This window comes from Xenopus laevis, chromosome 7L, assembly GCF_017654675.1.
Source record: "Xenopus laevis strain J_2021 chromosome 7L, Xenopus_laevis_v10.1, whole genome shotgun sequence".
Classification (NCBI taxonomy): domain Eukaryota; kingdom Metazoa; phylum Chordata; class Amphibia; order Anura; family Pipidae; genus Xenopus; species Xenopus laevis.
The window spans coordinates 32,245,076-32,264,391 of record NC_054383.1 but is presented as its reverse complement, the minus strand read 5'-3'; positions in this window follow the sequence as shown (position 1 = coordinate 32,264,391).

The following is a 19,316-nucleotide window of genomic DNA, read 5'->3' as shown; positions in this document are numbered from 1 at the left end:
GGTGTGCCATTTTCGGCTTGCCCAGTATTGCTTGTGTGTGCCATTCTCTGCTTGCCCAGTGCTGTTTGGGTGTGCCATTCTCTGCTTGTCCAGTGCTGCTTGTGTGTGCCATTCTCTGCTTGCCCAGTGCTGCTTGTGTGTGCCATTCTCTGCTTGCCCAGTGCTGCTTGTGTGTGCCATTCTCTGCTTGCCCAGTGCTGCTTGTGTGTGCCATTCTCTGCTTGCCCAGTGCTGCTTGTGTGTGCCATTCTCTGCTTGCCCAGTGCTGCTTGTGAGAGCCATTCTCTGCTTGCCCAGTGCTGCTTGAGAGAGCCATTCTCTGCTTGTCCAGTGCTGCTTGTGTGTGCCATTCTCTGCTTGCCCAGTGCTGCTTGTGTGTGCCATTCTCTGCTTGCCCTACGCTTCCTGTGGGATGTAAGCCTGTTAGGGTTTTTTTTGGGGATTGTTAGCATTTGGAAATTGTTGTTAACGGCCCTAAGGTGTTTAATCATGTGTTGGGGGGTTGTTGTATTATCCACAGGGGAGGATGAGGCATATAGATTTAAGGGTATGTTTTAACATGACTTAAAGTGGACATGTCACCCAGACACAAAAAGCTATATTATAGAAGTCCTTTTCAAATTAAACATGACATCCAATTTCTATTTTTTATTACTTACACATTCCATTCAGCACTTCCTAGAAATTGCTGCTCTCCCCACATTCCCCCGTTCTCTTCACAGTTTAATTGTGTAGCCAGGGCATGGGGATGGACATCAGGTCCCCTTTCTGGTGCACAAACAAGATTCTGAGATGATACAAGGCTTGTCTTAAAAACAGTGTCCACAAAATGGCTCCTGCCTGTTTGCTATAATTATGAGTTCCCAGACTGAAGGAAACAAGATTCAAATAATTTATATAGTGTAATTAAAGTTCATGTTGTTTGACTGATGTGATAAAATAGGAATAATTTTTTTGGGTGACGGGTCCCCTTTAAATTCTTCACATATGAGTGACGAGGGATTTCCCTGCAGTGAGCACCAACCATTTGGTTTTTTGGTGTGCTACCACCATTAATGTGAATATGATCTTAAAAGTTCTTGTGGTAAAATGGGTGTGGTTTAAAAGGGTGGGTGGCCAACACTGACTTCTATTATCGGGCCTCCACCACATAGGCCAGTAAAATTTTGGCCCTCGGTACCACAGAAGTTGGACAGCACTGATTTAGGGGGTTATTTACTAAACCTCCATTTTTACTGGTCAATGATTTTTGGGCAAAAACTGGAAAAAAATTAATTTTTTAGAGATTTATTATACCTCGGAGCTGCTAAAAATCCAAAAATCCGCCATCTCAAACCTGTCGAGGTCAGTAGGATTTCCCTTTTACAATTTGAAGATATTGTGATCTGCGCTAGGTTTCGTCCGATAATCCGAAAATATCAGGGTTTTCAGGAGATAACCTGAAAAAAATTAAGTGATTCAAATCCCAATTAAAGCAGCACTATGGGGGTTATTTATCCGATTTTATCTCAACATTCAATTCTGCTTGGGTTTTTTATGCTTATTTATTATAACATGTTCTTGAAAATTTGTTTTGCGGGAAAAAATCCGATTTTTAAATTTATTTTAATTTGTGTTTTTTTAAAGTCAGATTTTAAACTCGGAGTTTAGTAAATAACCCCCTATGTGTGTAGAATGAGGTATGTGAGTGCCTTCTGTTTTAAGAAAGCTTTCACTACATGTCACACTCATAGCTAATTGGAAGTGCAGACCCATATGGCTTGGGTCAACCAGTGACCCCACAGATATGCAGATTAGTATTACAGGTCATCTGGATGTGCCAAATCTGTGCTTGTTATCTCTTCTCTTCCAATATGTTTACAACCTTACAAATTGTTTGTAAACTCATTTTCCTTTTAGTTCCTTCTTCTGCTTTTAACTTCTTAGCCCTGATCTTCTGCACTGGTGAAGCTCTTTTGGGCAGGGCCCTATTTACTTCTTGTATCGGCTATTGGTTGTTTTTGTGTAATCTATATGTTCAGTGTATACTCCCATTTAATATACAGTGCTGCAGAATATATATGTTAATAATAATAAAAATAATAATACAGGTAAGGGATCCATTATCTGGACACCCAATATCCAGAAAGCTCCAAACTACTATTTCTATGTAATAATAAAACAATAGCTTGCACTTGATCCAAACTAAGAAACAATTAATCCTTATTGGAAGCAAAGCCAACCTATTGGGTTTAATGTTTGAATTATTTTCTAGTAAACTTAAGCTGGCCATAGATACCATCTCGTTTCATAAAATGTTTGGACAGTGTGTTGATCGTCCCGACATTTTCTGTACCATGGCGATCAGTCGTTAATCGGACAGGTTAAACTATCAGTGGTAGATTGTCACTACTGTTTGTCTCACATAACTTTTGTACAATTACTGTTTGTCAATTAATGGCCCAAGCACCATGTCATTTGTTCTCTTTACTACTTTATTTTAATCTGAATGGTTAGTTGTAGGTCAGAAGATAGACACGGACGATCATTCATCCAACATAAACTAAAATCTGCATGTCTATGGCCAGCTTTAGCAGGTTATTTATTAAAGATCTAGTTTTCCTAGGGTAGTTTCACTAAAAACTCAAATTTTTCGGGATAATAAAGAATTTGAGATTTATTATGCCCCAAAACTGCTAAAAGCCCAAATCCAAAAACACTCCAGCTAAACTCTGTTGATGTCATGTAGAAGTCAATGGAAGAAGTCCTTTTAAATATTTGAAGATGTCTTTGCCTGGGTTTTTTTTTTTTTTTTTTACAAAGGTTTGCTCTAGAAAATTTGATCAATTTGAGGTATTCAAAGTTTTTTAGCCTGTAACTAGATCATTTTGAGGTATTCAAGTTTTTTTCCCCCGATTGCATGTCAAGTTTTTTACGTTTGGGTTTTTTTTCATAAATAAGCAAACATTTGATTTGAGTTGTGAGTTTATTCGCAGTAGAAAACTCAACCTTTGATAATTAAGCCCCTTAAGGTATGAAGATCCAAATTACGGAAAGATTAGTTATCCAGAAAACTCCAGGTCCTGATGTTTATTATAATTTACAATCAAGTAAAATGGACATTTGTATCTAAAAACAACTTCATGATCTTATTTAATCATTTCTGGATTTTATTTTAATTAAGCTTACTATACATACTGTAGAATAGGTATTTACGCGCATAAAACTATTCGAATTAAACGCACATACTGTACACTTGAACAGTAAAATGTATTTTTCCTTTCTCTAACAAGTTAAACTGTTGGATGACATAAGTGGAACAGAAGGCTGGTTTTAAAATAGATGAACTTTTTCATGCCAATATTTATTATAGTGTATAAAGCAGATTGGAAGAAAATCTCCAAGAATATGTTGTTCTGAACAGAACATTATCTACATGTCTATTCCATCTGCATCTAGTGAATATTAGAATATGAACTTTGAATGGTTCATTAAAATGGCAACTTTTATTCTACAGACAGAAAACTAAGGGGGGATTAAGAACAGGGTGACACTTCTACCTACCCATTGCATGCCCTTGTGGGGAATCTTTAAACTTTAGCGCTAACCACATTTTTTAAAGATTTTATCCTAAAGTGTATTCGTTTATATAAAGAACATCTCATGATCGTTTCTTACTGTGTAGGTTATAGAAGCTATGAGCGTTTATTTAGAGTGTAAATAATTTGCAGGAATAATGTCCATTATACTTGCCTCTTATTATAGTGATGCATTATATCCACTGAGAGCAATCTTCATGTTCTATATTAACCCTGATGAATAATGTCACTGAATTAATTAACATTAGTACTGCTATGCTGTGGTGCAGAGGATTACCACTAGAATCAAGAATCATTTTAAAGGATGGGCATTAACATGTATAAGACTTTAGCACATCCGTCATTTTTATGGCACCACATCTTCAATATGCTTAGCACTTTACTGACCAGAGTTTATAGTAAAGGAGATAGCATGAAGTGGACTGAATCATAACGCCATCCTCACATTTGTATGATGTATAATACACCAATTTTTCTGGTGCCTGATAAGAGAATAAAGATTATGACCATTTCGTTTATAGGCAAAACAATGAGGAAACATAGCGAATAGTATGAATCAGTAATAATAATAACAGTCTATAAGAAAATAATTTCAAATGCCCTGATCCAGCTGGAAATATAAGCCATTGTCCTAGCGCAGTGCTGTCCAACTTCTATGGTACCGACTGCCGGAATTTTTCCAATCTACATGGTGGAGGGCCGATAACGGAAGCCAGTGTTAGCCACTCCCTGTTTTTAGACCACACCCATGTTACCGCAAGACCATGTCCACATTAATAGCACACCAAAAAACCAAATGGTTGGTGCTCACTGCAGGGATCAGGGCCGAAACTAGGGGTAGGCAGAGTAGGCGGCTGTCTAGGGCGCCATCATTGAGGGGCGCACTTTTTTCAATTGTTTATTTAATAATTTGTTTCATTAATCATGGTCACCCAGTTGGGTGGAATCCATCTTCTCCCTCTTGCCGGTGCGGTGCACCGCGATGTGCATACAAGCGTCAATGACATCACTGATGTGTTGGGTGACAGAGAGAGACAGAGAGCTGGAGGTCTGTTTGGTGTGGCTCTCGATGCTCTCAGCCTTGCACAGTTGCACTGAACTGAAGACTATCTTTCTATTACTGTAAAGTGTAAAGCTTCCTGCTGGCACAGCCAGGTACAGATTTGGGGCCCATATGTTTGCTGTTGCTGCTGGGCTGGGCGCTGGCACAGGTACATAAATACTTGGGGGCAATTTGATCAGATTTATTTTTGGCTGCTGCTGGCACAGGTAAAGATTGGGGGAAATATGATGGCTGCTGGAGGGCTGTATGATGGATGGCTGCTGAGCTTGCTGGTACAGGTACAGAGGCAGTAATATAAATGAAAAAATGTTTTATACTTTCTTGCTCTCTTTATTTAAAAACCATCATGGTAAAGAGGGAAATGGTAATACAGGACAGGGGGCGCTGATTGAAGCTCTTGCCTAGGGTGCCAAACTACCTTGTGCCTGCCCTGGCAAGGATGTCACTCATATGTGAAAAAAGTTAAGTCATATAAGACATACCCATAAATCCATATGCCTCCTCCTCCCCTGTGTATAATACAGTACCCCAGCATATGATTAAACACTTTAGGGGCCACTAACAATAATGCTCAATTGCTAACAAACCCCCAGAACAAATACCAAAGTATGACACACACAGGGAGCATAGGGAAGACAGAACAGAGCAGGAGACAGGGAAATCAGGACCAATCTAATATGTACTACATACAGTGACACAGTGCTGGTGCCTCATTAGCATTTTGTATAAAGTGTGAACAGGTGAACAATGTGGGCAGTTTCAATCTGGGTCTCAGGTAGAACAGTACAGGGCTTTAGGGGAGTGAACAATAGAGGTGTCACAAGTGTGAACAATACAGGGGGATCACAGGTGTGAACAATGCAGGGGATTAGTCTGAATTTGAGGTTTAAACAATACAGGGGCCAGTTAATCTCTGTAGTGATACCTTTTAAACCTTACATATGGTAAACAAACACAGCAAGTAGACTTTGATGTGGAGGGCCACATGAGGGGGGAGCGGGCCGCCAGTTGGACAGCCCTGTCCTAGCGGATAGAAACAAAAGTCCTTTGGAGGTCCAAATTTTGTCCAAAGTTCCTCTTAGTTTATAATAAGGCCACAGAGATATGAAATAGGAATGGGCCGAATCCCAAAATCCTTCCAGGAAGATTCGCCCGAATACCGAACCGCATCCTAATTTGCATATGCAAATTAGAGGCGGAAAAGGAAAAAGTGGAAAAATAATGTTTTACTTCTTTGTTTTGAGATGAAAAGTCCCTTCCCACGCCTAATTTACATATGCAACTTAGGGTCCGGATTCGGCCACACACAACAATTCTGAATCCTGCTGGAATCCAGGCCAAACCCCGAACCGAATCCTGGATTCGGTACATCCCTAATATGAAAACATTCTTTATATGAGTTCATAGGGTGCAGCGGTGATTGGGTGCCAGGTACATAACTCTTCTGTCGCCTACTCTATGCCCTGTATCTCCTCCGTTTGCTAGTTAGTTCCTGCAAACAGGGCTGCAAGGTGGCCAGCCAGGTAGCCTAGGGCACCTGGCCAGTGTTATTCTGCACTGCCTTAGAGAGCGTAAGGGTTCCTTTTCCCTCTAATTAGGAACTGTAGGTACATTTATATTTGGTGCACTACTTCTATGTCCTAATTTTGCTTCAGATTACCACTGAACTGATTGCAGCTCTGTATTTAGGATGCAGTTACTGTAATAGGTTCAGGACTCAATTAAATATTAGTGATGGGAGAATTTGCGAAACGGCGCAGGCGTCTCGTTTTTGACGCCAGTGCTCGTTTTTTCGAAAAAAAATGTAATGACGCCGGCGAATTTTCGCGGCAGTTTCGGGAATTTATTCGCTGGCGGCGAATCGCGCAAATTCGCCACAAATTCGCGCCTGGCGAATAAATTCGCCCATCACTATTAAATTTTATCATGTTTCAAAAAGCTTCAGTATTCTTTCACAATTTATTATAGACAGTGCTGGGTCTACAGTTGAGAGCCAACCCCAATCACATCCCCTCCCAGTGGCAGGATCTGCTTGTCCTGCATTCAGAGCAGGGAGCAGAATGGGCAACCTTTTCTCTACCTAAGGCTAATGGCACACAGGGTTTCCTAATCAGGAGAAGAAATGCTGATGCACTCCCATCCTCTTCTTTTTATAGATGCATTGACAAGCACAATAGTGAATTAGTGATACTTGAACATCTAGTCCATATACATTCTGGTACAGGTATGGGACCTGTTATCCAGAATACTCTGGACCTGGGGTTTTCCAGATAATGGATTTCCACAACTTGGATCTTCATACCGTAAGTCTACTAGAAAATTATGTAAACATTAAATAAACCTAAAGGCTGGTTTTGCTTCCAATAAGGACTAATTATATCTTAGTTTAGATCAAAGTACAATGTATTGTTTTATTATTACAAAGAAAAAAATAATTTTTAAAAATGTTAAATATTTGATTAAAATGGTGTCTACGGGAGAGGGACTTCCCATAATTCGGAGCGGGTTTCCAGATAACGGATCCCATACCTGTATTGGGATTATAACACCATGTGAGATATATGGAAGGTTAAAAAGAGATTGCGGCCCACCTGTAAGATAAACTGAGGCTACTAAGGCAAGGCTATAACTGCAAATGAGTAATATCTTCATATGTGTGAAGTTGTACTGTTAGTGTTCTTTATTGATAAACAAACCTGATTAAGGCAAAACAAAAGAGCAATTCCATAACTCCAATTATATCTCTTCATGTTGACAGATATAACCAAGACTCCATTTATAATTACTATTAATATAATGACCTAATGTGTTCAAATGTGCCAGTGGCAGATTTTATCCACTGTTTATCCCAAACCCCATTTAAAATCCAGAAGCTTATGTGTTCTTAATGCAATTCCCGATTCATATCTTGTTAGCAGTCTGGTCACTCTATTAAAACATTCCTAACTAAAGCAAGGCAGACAGCTAAAAGCTTGCAGGACAAAGACGTCTATTCTCTGCACCTTATTCTTAACCAAACTGCTGCATTTGGAATAAAAGACTTGTCCTTCTCTCATGCAGTCTAAGGATAATAAATGGGTTGCTTAAAAATACAACTTTTCATTAGTTTGTATACCCCTGACAATTGCATGTCAAATTGATTTTCATTGATACGCATTCCCCGGAGGCAATCTAAGTCTGGAAGTTATTTGTCCTTGTTTTCAGTTTTGTGCCATTGGTCTTGGCACTAAGAATGGGATGTTGGGTTGCTGTAGTGATGGCTACTTCAAGAGACGGCAAAGACAGGCCCTTGGCTTGTTCTACAGTTTCTCTCTTGTTATAGGGAATATGTTTTGTTCTCCTGCAGGCTGGGGGAGTTTGGGGTAAATTCCAAAAATACACAAAGGGGTCATTAAATTATAGGAATGGAAAGGTAGATAAAGGAGAAACCACATCCTCTGTAAAAAAAGGGAATTGCTAATATTATAGTCCTATGTGAACCAGGGTAGAGATAAAGTAGAGGCTGAAAAGCAGATGAAAATGTATTCTGTTGCAGAGATGGGCCATAGAACAGAGGCTACAGAAACGGCTATATAGCAATGGACTCACTTGGGTAAAAGATAAGGATACACGGAATCCAAGATTTGGCCTTTTTCAGCAGGATTCGGATTAGGCCGAATCCTTCTGCTAAACCGAACCCTAATTTGCATATGCAAATTAGGGACAGGGAGGGAAACCACGTGACTTTTTGTCACAAAACAAGGAAGTAAAAAATGTTTTCCCCTTCCCACCATTTATTTGCATATGCAAATTAGGAATCGGATTGGTATTTGGCTGAATCTTTCGCGAAGGATTTGGGGGTTTGGACGAATCAAAAATAGTGGATTCGGTGCATCCCTAGCAAAAGATACAACAAAGGAAAAATTTCCTGTAGCTCAAAAATGATTACTCCACCTTACGCATTTCATACATCATAACAACTATCAGAATTTAAAATAAGCATCACCTTTTCCCATCGGTCATAAAACCAATCAGGGAGTTTATCATGCCACTCAGTTAAATAACCATTGTTATACACACACATTTATGGGGTTATATTAATCCCCCCTGTATGCTGTATAAACAATAAGAATCATAAATAACAATGACAAAGCCCATAATATAACTCATTTACTATACCTAATCAGTTTTAAATGCATTTCCTAGGTTCAAGCTCTGTAAAAATACATTAATAATAATAGTCAAAGTATTCAAATGTCTGACTTTCTATAGGTTTTTGTGAGTGCATTTTAATGATAGCTGAGATGTTGCCCTAAAAAAACAAAGATTTAAAAAGAAAGTGTGCTTCTGTTAAAAAAACATAACTAGGTTGATTCAATAACTAACAACTGAATAAAATGGCGGTGCAAGCTTAGTTTTTGTAATATATTTCCATGGTAAGAACATCCAAAGTAACAGTTTTTGTGTTGCAGCTTGGCCAGTGTTTCTATAGCAACAAAGGGGCAATTGTGTTGAAAATCAGATACCACAATCTGACTTGAATTCTCCATGTCATGTGACAGGTGACATGTAAACAACAGACCTTGTTAAAGGAGGTATAATATATTTAGCCAGCAGTTGTCAGGGAAACTAAAGCTCTCCATGCATAATATTTACAGGATCTGTTTTTTTTTTAAATTATGGATTTTTTTATGTTTTATTCCATGATTCATTTACTGTGTTTTTCTATAGGCTTGAGCAGACGTGACAAAAGTGTTGGCTGCAGTTTTAATACGGTGTTACACGGAATTTCATTTTAACCATATCCTGTTGTCCTCTGTTTCCAAAGCAAAGTTGTGGCCAATGACCTTTACTTTTAAAGAGCTCATTCTCAGTTTACATTTTAGGGTCTATAATATCCCATAGCATATGACCTCTGACATGACTTGCAACCTTGAAGTTAAGTATAGAAGGCATATTTGGGGATGACTTGTTACAACTTTGTAACTGGCGACATCAGCTGCAGCTCTGAGTTTCATTTCTTTCTCTATGGGACCCTGCATCTCAGGTACACGCATTCATTGAGTTCCCCTCAGTAGACATTATTGCCAGCCTATTTGGGTTGCATGGCAGGGATGTGACTACTATACATGTGGTATCTTATATTGTTCTGTTTGTTCAAGCTGGCAGCCCAAATAATGGATGACCATACACCATACACACATCGATATGGTGCATTGGCAGATAAAATGATCAAACATGTCTAAATATCTCATCTTCAGTTGATACAACCACCATAAAGCTGACAGTAAAAAAGATTTCTGTCGGCTGCCGATAATTTCTCTGCATGTATCGCCAACGTACAATTTCCAGAGGTAGACTGTCACTAGCTTTGTCGGACATAACTTTCGTACGATTGCCCTCAGGGGCAGAACATTGGCTGATCTGTTCTTTTACTACTTTATTTGATCTGAATGGTTAGTGGCAGGTTGGGAGAAGGGGATCTTTGCTTCTATGGCCAGCTTTAGATACATGTCCAGATAGCTGAGGAGTATGGATGAAATTGGCCAAGCTGCCTAACCAAAAGTAGGACTCTATGGCCAGTTTAGTAAGCTCTCGAACAAACAAGAATATTATTTTTTGTGCATCATACCCAGCATCTGCTACATAGAGAAAAACATTATTCTGCTTAATTGGTGTTGTCACAAAAAAGGTAGGGGGCACTGAGGAGGCAGAGGTGGGAAGGGCAAGTCCATTAGGCAGGAGTGGTTTGTGCACACAGGACACGGAGAGAAAAGGACAGGATCAGGGTGATGAGGGTGAAGTTTTAGTCAGAGTCAGGAACATGACTGGAGTGGCCATAAAAAACTTGATGGGATGAAGCAGATGGAAGACCTGAATGGCCAGTACGGGCCAAGTGGCAGAAACAGGACATGAGTGGACGGAGAACAATGGCTCTGGGACCGGACGGTGCAGGAGTAGAATCAGGTCAGGTTGGGTGTGACGAGCAGACAGGACTGGAGCAGGAGGACTGGAGAACAGAGCAGAGAAGACTGTAACAGGAGGACTGAAGAGCAGACAGGACTGGAGCAGGAGGACTACACAACAGAGCAGACAGGACTGGAGCAGGAGGACTGGAGAACAGAGCAGAGGGGACTGGAGCAAGAGGACTGGAGAACAGAGCATAGAGGACTGGAGAGCAGACAGGACAAGACAAAGCAAGGCAGGGCAAAGTACAGACAAGGCAAGGTACAGACAGGGCCAGAGCAGGGAACCAGAGCTAGGGGCAGTGCCACAGTGCTCAGTAAGGCCAATGCTCAGGCTCTGGTAGTGAGGAGGGCTGGCCTTATATACGCTGGGTCAGCCCTTATTGGCTGACACCGAACCAGCAGTAAGGATGCTGGGGTGAAATGGCTAAACCCAGAGACCCAGCAGAAGAGGAAACGAGAACTTGCTGGCTGCTTTATTGACCTGGTGGTTAGGACGAGCAGCCAATAACCAGGAGGTCTCAGAATAAAAACCCAGCAGAGCCTGACAAGTGTGCCAAATTCCAAAATGAATTCTGTGGCATGTTGTACTTGCGGGTATTGTCTATTTAAATATGCCAGAATTTCATCTCATTGATGACATGAGTTTATTTCATGTCTCTGGTTAAATTCCCACCAAGACGCAGAAGACATTGATCAGTTAACAACACTGTGGCCAACAGAAATCCATAAGATAACTGATCAATAATTGAAATAAGAAATCTAAACAAAAATGAAAAACTGTTCAATATATTCAATCTGTTATAACAACCCCCACTGTATCCTAAAGGCAGGAGATAGGCAGGAGAAACCAGAACAGGTAACACAGAGGGAGGCATGTGTTATACAAGACTCATTATTTATTTCTGCACTTTTCTGCATTTTTCAAGAATGATGTCAGGTATGCAATAGTTTACAGTGAATACACAGAACATGTGCAGGGGGGGGGGCTTGCCTTGAGCCATCAACAATACATTAGTTCCCTATTAAAAATGTTTCTTTTTGTCTCCCACCACAGGGAGCCTTTCATAAAATGCTGTGTCTGCAAATCATTTGCTATAAAGGATTGTTCTGTTAAACTCTCAGGCAGCCAACAGAATCACTGTCTAAAATCATCTAATCCCAGTAAGGTTGTGTTACATAAAGGAAAATAGCTAAATACTGCATGCACTGAGTTTACATTTTACTTTAAAGACACTCTTTTCCCATAGCTTCAGATATATTCCCCAGCGTGTAACAGAGATTCTACAATTGTTCACTGCCCCAGTGAAAGTGGAACCTACAATCTAGCACACACAAACATACAAGAGAGTATACTGTATAACTGCCAGTCTATATTGGGTAGTATACTATATAAGTGGAGTAGACTCCACTTGATAACGTGTAAGGTGGACCGTTGATGGGTCAGTATGTAAACAATTTTATTATGTGAATTGAATAAAACTTATTTCATGGATTTTGAGCTATGGGATATAATTTTTGCAAAGTACGTACAAATTTTATCCAAAGCCAATTAACCTGCCTGTATGTGTTTTGGAGCATGAGAAGAAACTGGAGTACATGGAGGAAAGACACACTAGCAATGGGAGAACATACAAACTCTTTGGAAAGAGTCTTCTGCAATGAACCAGATATCCCCAAGCATGGGAAATAGCTGCCTAGGGTGAAACAAAGGACCACTTTAGGGTATCCAAACTAAGGAGGGACTGCCTGAGTAAAAATATATATTGTAAAAAAACCCATTCCAAATATTTAGCCGGAACTTCCTTTCTTCTAATTGGAATGGGTGCCCAAGTGTCAGCCGGAAGGACCTACTGGTAAATAAAGCATTAGAGAGATTATTATATAATCCCTTTATATGTTTATATGGTGAATAATGTACCCCCTCTTGTAAAATATAAGGATAATATAAGTTATAGAGGAGTGCCATGACCATATGAAAACATGAGGCTGAAGGCAGAGTCTTTTTATACGGGTCATGGAACGCCGAGCTGGCTTCTAAATTCCTCATATTTTGCAACAGGGGGTACTTTATTTATTATAATACACAAGTTTCAGTGAGTCATGTGGCAGATATAACATCACTAAGCTCAGAATAACAGGATATTCATGGCTCTTGTGTATTATACATAGTTATCATTCCACCCCTTAAGCGCCTCTTCTCCAGCGTGAACAACCCCAACTTGGCCAGTCTTTCCTCTTAGCTTTCCCATATCTTTTAACAGCTTAGTTCTTCTTCTATGGACCCTCTTTAATTCGATAATGTCCTGTTTGAGCGCTGGAGACCAAAACTGCACAACATATTGTAGATGGGGCCTTACCAGTGCTCTATACAGTGGAAGAATAACCCTTTCTCCCGCAAATCTATGCCCCTTTTAATAAAGCTCAAGACAATGTTTGCCCTTGAAGCTGCTGACTGTCATTGCTTCCTACAAAAATACAAGGGGGGCAGCGGGAGAACGCCAGGATAAAAAAATATGTTTAAATACAATAGAAGTGCAACTGACATCTTATTAATCAATGCACATTCCCTGGTTCCCTGTCTCACAATAATTCAGTATGCTAGTGTATGTGTAAATAAAAACAAGTTTTTTAGTTACAACGTTATGATCATAAAATTGGTAAGCCACCATACCACGTCAAGGTAAACCCCATACGGTGGTCCCTAACTGTTTACCTCTAGTCATAGTGTAAAAGTAATAATCCTTGGGAGCAGTGTCTCCTGACCTTGGCTTTGGTTTTAATCAGAGGGCTAGATCCTCCCCTGCCACTGACTAATGCGTCTTTTAAGAGAGAGTGATTGCCCAAACCAACGCCCATTGCTTCCTACAGCCAAGTTTATTATCTACAAGGACAGTCTAAGACATTTCTAAGACATACTGTATACAGTTGGCCAAGAAAAAAATTGGACCATGCAAGTGGTCCATGGACAGTGGTTCTTTATGAGCCCACAACACAAGGTACTTTTCAGTTTTTGATGATGCACATTAACCAAAGACACAACATGACAAATCACAAGATCACCCCTCGTACCACTGCCTTAACACCAGCTATCATTTTCTGTGCATTTTATTAGCTCCGATTGTTAGAGTGTTAGCAAAAATAAAAACCTAAGCAAACTTCTAAGATCTTTCTCTTTCTATAAGTATCTAAAGAAATGTGGTTACTACTTAAAAGAGAAAAGACTTGAAATACATAAGACAGAATTAGATCTGGCTGTGGGTGGAAACCAGTATGTTCTGTGAATTCTGCCATGTATTCCCATAAATATAAAAATGTCTCCTGGAACTTATTACCCTCCTTTTGGAATAGATTTAAATTGTTTCTGCCTTTCATGAAAAATCAGGTCTCATAAATATTTTCCAGCAAACACACAATTTATAGCCGCCAATGTATCTCTTATATCTGATGTACTTCTTGTTCCACTGTAGCGCTATAATGCAGCCAAGACACATGGAGATACCATCAACAACTGTGGTAGTGTTTCAACTAACAGTGACTGAATTTAATCATGGGCTTGTGCCAGACACTAATAATGTTGGTGGTTTAGAAGATTCTGTTCTTATCACATTTAAGCTCAAGCCCCAGCTGGATGGGGAATGTTATTTAATCTGACTGGGTCCTTTGGCTGACTTGTCTCGGAGGTTGTGATATACAGTGATTAATCCATTATCACGCTTGTGTAATTCCAATGTACTGAAAAACATAACTGCAGTTGAGGTTGTGCAAAGAAGGGACAGTTGCATCATAAGCTGCTCCTTGCCAATGCCCCCTGTTAGGCTGTTTGGATAAATTGCATACAATGTGTTTATTAATGCAGGGAAATCAAAGGTTCCCACAGTGGCATGTGCTAATAAATGCATTTAAAAGGGGTGGTTCACCTTTAAGTTAACTTTTAGTACATTGTAGAATGGCCAGAGTTCTAAGCAACTTTTCGACTGGTCTTCGTTATTTATTTTTTATAGTTTTTTTTAATTATTTGCCTTCTTTCGACTCTTTCCAGCTTTCAAATTGGGGTCGCTGACCATATCAAAAAAACAAATGCTCTGCAAGGCTACCCATTTTTGTTAGTTATTGCTACTTTTTATTACTCATCTTTTTATTGAAGCCTCTCCTATTCATATTCCAGTCTCTTATTTTAATCAGGACATTTTGGCCCTAGCAACCACATTGCTGAAATTGCAAACTGGATAGCTGTTGAATAAAAAGCTAAATAACTTGAAAACCACAAATAATAAAAAACCAAAACCAATTGCAAATTGTCTCAGAGTATCACTCTCTACGTCATACTAAAAGTTAACTCAAAAGTGAACAACCCCTTCAAATAATTTTAATTGTTAAAAATTGATTTTTTTTCTGAAATAAGAAAACAGTAGCGTGTACTTGATGATACCTGAGTTGCATAAACCCATATTGGTGGCACAACAATCACATTGGGTTTATTCAATGTTTAAATCATTTTTTAACAGACGAGAAACAGCAATCCAAATTACGGAAAGAAAGACCCAAAGTCCCAAACATTCTGCACAAAAGATCCAATACAGTAAAAGCAGACCTATGGGGACTGTGAAAAAACATGGAAACATGTAAATATTCATTAGTTCAAATTATGCCTCCTCTACAAAAACAGCGGCAGTTACATGGACACTTTTAAATAGATAATCCTAGGTTGCTCACTTGTAGGCTATAATGATTGTACACATCTATAAAGCATAAATTGAATTTGAATCAAGATAGGAATGTTTTGTATGAATACCATTTTTGTTTAGTGCTGAATAAAGTATTGTTACTGAGCTTTAGATTTTTTGCAATGGTCCACTCAATCTAGGATTTAGTTTGGACCTTCTCAACAGGGAATTTATTTTAATATGACTAGATATCTGTGTTTAACAAGTCAGTCCTTCTCCAATTAGATGAAATCTGACATTGTAAATGTTCATCCAGACATTGGCTCATTAAATAAAGTTATTTTGGGTTGAAAAAAAACAAGTCTATCAGGTTCAACCTGCTGGTTCAAATTAATGTTAACTTCCTGAATTCTTATTCTAAATTGTCTATCTGTCCTTTAACCAGTTTAGCTGCACTCTTTCCAGATCATTAACATCCCTTCTTAAGTCATGGGGCCAAAATTGCACAACATACTTAAAGGGATTCTGTCATGATTTTTATAGCTTACTTTTTATTTCTAAATTACACTGTTTACATTGCAAATAATTCACTCTACTATTTAAAATGTTATTTTTGAAACAACAAATGTATTTTTTTTTGCTGTAATTTTGGTGTGGAGGCAGACGTGGGGTTTTCTGTTTTGGTGCTATTCTCATGTCTACCACTAGGTGGTGGTAGGTAGCAAACAAATCCTTCAGCAAAGGCGCAGGTAGCTGCTATCTGGTTAGCTGCCCATTGTTCTGTTGATAGGCTGCTAATGGGCTGCTGGGGGTGGAGGGAAGGGGTGATATCACTCCAACTTGCAGTGTAGCAGTAAAGAGTGACTGAAGTTTATCAGAGCACAAGTAACATGACCTGAGGTCTCCTGGGAACTAACAGTATGTCTAGCCCCACTGTCGGAAGTGGTCGCTAAAAAGATTCCGGGATCGCAAAAGCTATATTAAATTTGCACAAAGGCAAATTTTTTCGCACAGAGGCGAAATTGTGTTAAGTGTGGTGAAAATTTGCCCTTTAATGGATTTTGCCCCTATGGGTGCTTTTGTGTGTAAAACCGCTGTGAAATATTTCACTCGTACCTAGATGGCAACTGTACATCCAAAACAAGAAGTCATGCAAACTACTGATAGTGTCAGTCTTTTGTAGGAGTTAAAGGGAAATTTGTAACAAAAAATGATGTGGGGCTGCTTCTACCAAGGTCTGAAAATTTAAAAAAAAACATGTAACAGAGCAGAGACATAAAGACACTTTTAAAGGAGAAGGAAAGCTACAGAGGCATTTTATTGCCAATAGATTAGCTGCAATAGTGCAAGCTAGAATGCTATATTTATTCTGTAGAATGTTTTACCATACCTAAGTAAAAAGCTCTAGAAGCCCTCTGTTGGCTTAGGATAGCATCTGTCATATTAGCTTGGTGTGACATCACTTCTTGCCTGAGTCTCTCCCTGCTCACTCATAGCTCTGGGCTCAGATTACAGCAGAGAAGGGAAGGGGGGAAGAGGAGCAAATTGAGCATGCTCACGCCCAGGGCAAGGAGGTTTAAGCTCAAAACAGGAAGTCTGATACAGAAGCCACAGACATGCTGGGTTTCTTTTGACAGAGGACTCAGAGCAGCATTACTTTGAGGGTTTATTTAGGTGGACCTTTCTGATAAGGCTTACTTAGTTTTAACCTTTCCTTATCCTTTAAATGAGAAGGAAAGGTACTCTTTAATTAAAAGTTAGGCATCCCCAAATGATTATATATACTTACGTCACACCCAGGGCCGGTCCTCCTATCAGCAGAAAACTGCACCAGCCCTGAGTGACTGGCTTCCGGCTTCTTCTTTATTTGTGTGGGTGCGCATGCACAGTAGCACAAAAAGCCAAACTTTTAACGAAGAAGCCGACTATTTTGTTTTACTGCACGTCCGTCTACCAATGGAAAATTTAATAAAGAAGCCGAAAGCTTTTCGCTCTGTGGTGCCTGCTGGAATAACCCCCAGACCAGTGCAGTTTTCACCTGATAGGACTGGGGTGTGAAGTAAGTAAATATAATGACTTGGGGGTGCCTAACTTTTGGCACCCCATTTTAAATATGCCTTTTTATGATTTAACAGTATAATCATGTTTAAAGTAAAGAGAGGAGAACGTTGAATACACTGAACTTTGAGACGACAAGCATTACATTTAAATTTCGGTTCTCCTCTGTCCAAATTAAGGCCTAGCCTGAGGCAGAAAATGCAGTTGACCTACACTGGGGGCAAAAAAAATTACCAAAATGAACTCAAAAGTAAGCTCTTCTGTTTGCATAACTAATTGTAGCATTCACAAGACAAATTAGTGCATAGCACTTTAGTTAATATGGGCACTGTATTAATGAACTTTAGTAAACAGAAGGATTAGTACTGTTCTGATTTTATCTTTTACCATGTGTATTATAATACACATCCAGGAGCAACAATTTGGGAAAATTGGGTAGCAATTGCAGAAATATGTATTGACGTGTTTTGTCCAAAACCAATAAACTTTCAACAGTGGCTCCTTGTCTGTCTGCTGCCTTAAGCTGGCCATAGACGCACCGATCCGATCGTACGAATCGTGGATTCGTACGATTTTTGAACCGTGTGTGGAGAGTCCCGACATTTTTATCCGGCGGAGATCGGTCGTTTGGTCGATTGTACAGGTTAGAACATTTCTGTCGCCTGCCGATAATATCTCTGCATGTATTGGCGATCGTATGATTTTCAGTGGGAGACTGTCACTAGCTTTGTCAGACATAACTATCGTACAATTGCTATCAGAGGTAGTACATTGGCTGATCTGTTCTTTTACTACTTTATTTGATCGGAATGGTAAGACTTTGCTCTGAATAGTTAGTGGCGGGTCGGGAGATGGGAAAGTCCGATCGTACGTTGATTCGTACGATCGGATCTTTGCGTCTATAGCCAGCTTTACTGTGTAACAGACCTGCCACTAAAGCTTATGATCCATGGGTTGACCCACTCTTCTATTCATTAGAGCAGGCTAGAATGTGTCTTTAGGCCCTCCAGTTTACCAATCATGCCCAGAAAATCGTACAGTGTGGTCACAATCAGCCACTGTGCCTGACCAAATCTGGGGCTATATGGCCAATATAACAGTACTACAAGCATGGGATCCATTAACTGAAAACCATTATTGAGAAAGCTCTTAATTATGGAAAGGCAGTCTCCCATATTTTATCATTTAACAGGTCCCATACCTTTAGTAGCAAGTAATGGGGGGAGGTAATACACCGAAGGGGGGCACCCTTGCCTTGGGTGTAGGGTTGCCACCTGGCCGGTGTTTTACCGGCCGGCCAGTAAAAATGTTGCTTGATGCCAATGTTATTTATAGGGAAAAAAACATAAAAATATAGGAAGGCCGGTATTTTTTTCGAGAAAAGGTGGCAACCGTACTTGGGTGCCAGACCTGCTTGACTCAGTTCTCTGACATAAAGGCATCACTGAAGTACAGGCTTCAGACTTCTCCCTATGCAGGTTGAGATAGGGTTGCCACCTGATGACAAATGACCGGTCTTGCAAAAACAACTATTAACTTGCCGTGCTGGGAACTGGGATGGGAATTCTGTCTCTGTACCTCTGTCCCCACAAAAAGCACCCTTCCCACCATGCCTGTACTGGCAATCTGTAAGTTCTGGCAAATGCCAGAGGGGCTGCTGTAAGGTGCCATAGACAGTCACTATTTAGTGGGCTGGTGGAGGACTATTTGGGCCTCTGTGTACTTGTAATGCCAGAGCCTATTTGACTCCCAGTCCAGACCTGCTTCCCACTAAAGAACTAACTAGTACTCACAAACACACAGTCTCAATTCTTCCACTAACCACACACACAGCAGCAGAGTCGCAGACTGAGTGAGCACTGAGCTTTACCATGTGGCAGCAGAGCAGCAGGCAGTCTTTCTCTTTCAGAGTTTTGCGACGCCTCCACACAGGCACACACAGTCCAGAGGCGGAACTAAGTAGCACTGCGCTGTGTTCCCGGGAGGACAACATATTTTGTGGACT